Raw genomic sequence first — 5,135 nt, 5'->3', positions numbered from 1 at the left:
GAACATCGTGTCCCTCCGGACCCGGTCCATTTTAGATCCCCAGACGAAGCGGAAAATGGCTCGGGTGACTGCCAAGGCGCAGGAGTGGGGTATGGGCCAGACCTGAGAGACACGCGACGGTCACTGAGAGATATCATGGGGTATCTCAGTCCCCAGGTGAGCACTGAGCACAGACAGTGAGAGACACGCGACGGTCACTGAAAGATATCATGGGGTATCTCAGTCCCCGGGTGAGCACTGAGTACAGACAGTGAGAGACACTCAATGGTCAGTGTGAGATATCATGGGGTATCTCAGTCCCCAGGTGAACACTGAGTACAGACAGTGACAGACACGCGATGGTCACTGAGAGATATCATGGGGTATCTCAGTCCCCGTGTGATCACTGAGTACAGACAGTGAGAGACAATCGATGGACAGTGTGAGATATCATGGGGTATCTCAGTCCCCAGGTGAGCACTGAGTACAGTCAGTGAGAGACACTCGATGGTCAGTGTCAGATATCATGGGGTTCCTCAGTTCTCGGGAGAACACTGAGGACAGAAACTAAGAGACAATCGATGGACAGTGTGAGATATCATGGGGTATCTCAGTCCCCAGGTGAACACTGAGTCCTGAGATTGAGAGATACTCGACGGTCAGTGTGAGATATCATGGGGTATCTCAGTGCACAGGTGAGCACTGAGTACAGACAGTGAGAGACACTCGATGGTCAGTGTGAGATATCACGGTGTATCTCAGTCCCCAGGTGAGCACTGAGTACAGACAGTGAGAGACACGCGACGGTCACTGAGAGATATCATGGGGTATCTCAGTCCCCGGGTGAGCACTGAGTACTGACAGTGAGAGACACTCGATGGGCACTGAGTGATATCATGGGGTATCTCTGTCCCCAGGTGAACACTGAGTACTGAGAGTGAGAGATACTCGATGGTCAGTGTGAGATATCACGGGGTATCTAAGTCCCCAGGTGAGCACTGAGCACAGACAGTGAGAGACACTCGATGGTCAGTGTGAGATATCATGGGGTATCTCAGTCCCCAAGTGAGCACTGAGTACAGACAGTAAGAGACACAAGATGGTCAGTGTGAGATATCACGGGGTATCTCAGTCCCCAGGTGAGCACTGAGTACAGACAGTGAGAGACACGCGACGGTCACTGAGAGATATCATGGGGTATCTCAGTCCCCTAGTGAACACTGAGTACAGACAGTGAGGGACACTTGGTGGTCAGTGTGTGATATTTTGGGATATCTCAGTCCCCAGGTGAACAATGAGTAAAGAGAGTGGGGGACTTTCGATGAGATATCATGCGGTATCTCAGTCTCCGGGTGAACAGTAAGGAAAGAAAGTGAGAGACACTCGATGGTCAGTGTGAGATATCATGGGGTATCTCAGTCCCCAAGTGAGCTCTGAGTACAGACAGTGAGAGACACAAGATGGTTATTCTGAGATGTCAGGGGGTATCTCAGTCCCCAGGTGAGCACTGAGTACAGACAGTGAGAGACACTCGATGGTCAGTGTGAGATGTCACGGGGTATTTCTGTCTCCGGTTGAACACTGAGTACAGACAGTGAGAGACACTCGATGGTCAGTGTGAGATATCATGGGGTATCTCAGTCCCCAGGTAAACCCTGAGCACAGACAGTGAGAGACACTCGATGGTCAGTGTGAGATATCACGGGGTATCTCAGTCCCCAGGTGAGCACTGAGTACAGACAGTGAGAGACACTCGATGGTCAGTGTGAGATATCACGGGATATCTCAGTCCCCAGGTGAACACTGAGTACAGACAGTGAGAGACACGCGACGTTCACTGAGAGATATCATGGGGTATCTCAGTTCTCGGGAGAACACTGAGTACAGACAGTGAGATATACTCGATGGTCAGTGTGAGATTTCATGGGGTATCTCAGTCCCCAGGTGAACACTGAGTACAGAGAGTGAGAGACACTCGATGGTCACTGAGAGATATCATGTGGTATCTCAGTCCCCAGGTGAACACTGAGTACAGACAGTGAGAGACACTCGATGGTCAGTGTGAGATATCATGGGGTACCTCAGTCCCCAGATGAGCACTGAGTACCGACAGTGAGAGACACTCGATGGTCAGTGTGAGATCTCATGGGGTATCTCAGTCCCCAGATCAACACTGAGTAGAGACAGTGACAGACACTCGATGGTCAGTGTGAGATGTCACGTGGTATCTCTGTCTCCGATTGAACACTGTGTAAAGATAGTGAGAGACACGTGATGGTCTCTGAGAGATATCATGGGGTATCTCAGTCCCCATGTAAACACTGAGTAAATGCAGTGAGAGACACTCGATGGTCAGTGAGAGATATCACGGCGTATCTCAGTCCAGGGTGAACACTGAGTACAGACAGTGAGAGACACTCGATGGTCAGTGTAAGATATCATGGGGTATCTCAGTCCCCAGGTGGACGCTGAGGACAGACAGTGAGAGACACTCGATGTTCAGTGTAAGATATCATGGGGTACCTCTGTCCCCAGGTGGACACTGAGTAGAGACAGTGCGAGACAATCGATGGCCATTCTGAGATATCGTGGGGTATCTCAGTCTCCGGGTGAACACTGAGGACCAAGAGAGAGAGACACTCGATGGTCAGTGTGAGATATCATGGGGTATCTCAGTCCCCAGGTCAACACTGACTGCAGACTGTTAGAGACACGCGATTGTCACTGAGAGCTATCATGGGGTATCTCAGTCCCCAGGTGAACACTGAGTACAGAGATTGGGAGACACTCGATGGTCAGTGTGAGATATCATGGGGTATCTCAGTCCCCAGGTGAACACTGAGTACAGACAGTGACAGAAACGCGATGGTCACTGAGAGATATCATGGGGTATCTCAGGCCCCGGGTGATCACGGAGTACAGACAGTGAGAGACAATCGATGGACAGTGTGAGATATCACGGGGTATCTCAGTCCCCAGGTGAACACTGAGTACAGACAGTGAGAGACAATCGATGGACAGTGTGAGATATCATGGGGTATCTCAGTCCCCAGGTGAACACTGAGTACAGGGAGTGAGAGACACTCGATGGTCAGTGTGAGATATCATGAGGTATCTCAGTCCCCAGGTGAAAACTGAGTACTGAGAGTCAGAGATACTCGACGGACAGTGTGAGATATCATGGGGTATCTTAGTGCACAGGTGAGCACTGAGTACAGACAGTGCGAGACACTCAATGGTCAGTGTGAGATATCATGGGGTATCTCTGTCCCCGGATGAAAACTGAGTACAGTCACTGAGAGACACTTGATGGTCATTGTGAGATATCATGGGGTATCTCTGTCCCCTGGTGAACACTGAGTACAGACAGTGAGGGACACTTGGTGGTCAGTGTGTGATATTTTGGGATATCTCAGTCCCCAGGTGAACACTGAGTACAGACAGTGACATATACTCGATGGTCAGTGTGAGATATCACGGGGTACATCAGTTCCCGGGTGAACACTGAGTTCAGACAGTGAGAGACACTCGTTTGTCAGTGTGAGATATCATGGGGTATCTCAGTCCCCAGGTGAACACTGAGTAAAGAGGGTGGCGGACACTCAATGAGATATCATACGGTTTCTCAATCTCCGGGTGAACACTGAGGACAGACAGTGAGAGACACTCGATGGTCAGTGTGAGATGTCATGGGGTATCTCAGTCCCCAGGTGAGCACTGAGTACAGACAGTGAGAGACACGCGATTCTCACTGAGCGATATCATGGGGTATCTCTGTCCCCTGGTGAACACTGAGTACAGACAGTGAGGGACACTTGGTGGTCAGTGTGTGATATTTTGGGATATCTCAGTCCCCAGGTGAACACTGAGTACAGACAGTGACATATACTCGATGGTCAGTGTGAGATATCACGGGGTACATCAGTTCCCGGGTGAACACTGAGTTCAGACAGTGAGAGACACTCGTTTGTCAGTGTGAGATATCATGGGGTATCTCAGTCCCCAGGTGAACACTGAGTAAAGAGGGTGGCGGACACTCAATGAGATATCATACGGTTTCTCAATCTCCGGGTGAACACTGAGGACAGACAGTGAGAGACACTCGATGGTCAGTGTGAGATGTCATGGGGTATCTCAGTCCCCAGGTGAGCACTGAGTACAGACAGTGAGAGACACGCGATTCTCACTGAGCGATATCATGGGGTATCTCAGTCCCCAGGTAAGCACTGAGTACAGACATTGAGAGACACTCTCTGGTCAGTGTGAGATATCATGGGGTATCTCAGTCCCCAAGTGAGCACTGAGCACAGACAGTGAGACACAATCGATGGACAGTGTGAGATATCATGGGGTATCTCAGTTCCCAGGTGTACAATGAGTACAGACAGTGAGAGACAATCGATGAACAGTGTGAGATATCATGGGGTATCTCAGTCCCCAGGTGAACACTGAGTACTGAGAGTGAGAGATACTCGACGGTCAGTGTGAGATATCATGGGGTATCTCAGTGCACAGGTGAGCACTGAGTACAGACAGTGAGAGACACTCGATGGTCAGTGTGAGATATCACGGGGTATCTCAGTCCCCAGGTGAGCACTGAGTACATACAGTGAGAGACACGTGACGGTCACTGAGAGATATCATGGGGTATCTCTGTCCCCGGGTGAGCACTGAGTACTGACAGTGAGAGACACTCGATGGGCACTGAGAGATATCATGGGGTATCTCTGTCCCCGGATGAACACTGAGTACAGACAGTGAGAGACACTTGATGGTCAGTGTGAGATATCATGGGGTATCTCAGTCCCATAGTGAAAACTGAGTACAGACAGTGAGGGACACTCGATGGTCAGTGTGTGATATTTTGGGATAACTCAGTCCCCAGGTGAACACTGAGTAAAGAGAGTGGGGGACACTCGATGAGATATCATGCGGTATCTCAGTCTCCGGGTGAACACTAAGGAAAGACAGTGAGATATACTCGATGGTCAGTGTGAGATATCATGGGGTATCTCAGTCCCCAGATGAGCACTGAGTACAGACAGTGAGAGACACGCGATTCTCACTGTGAGATATCATGGGGTATCTCAGTCTCCGGGTGAGCACTGAGTACAGACAGTGAGAGACACAAGATGGTTATTCTGAGATGTCATGGG

The sequence above is a fragment of the Heterodontus francisci genome, unplaced genomic scaffold, assembly GCF_036365525.1.
Source record: "Heterodontus francisci isolate sHetFra1 unplaced genomic scaffold, sHetFra1.hap1 HAP1_SCAFFOLD_345, whole genome shotgun sequence".
In the NCBI taxonomy this organism is placed as follows: domain Eukaryota; kingdom Metazoa; phylum Chordata; class Chondrichthyes; order Heterodontiformes; family Heterodontidae; genus Heterodontus; species Heterodontus francisci.
This window is presented reverse-complemented; position numbering follows the sequence as displayed.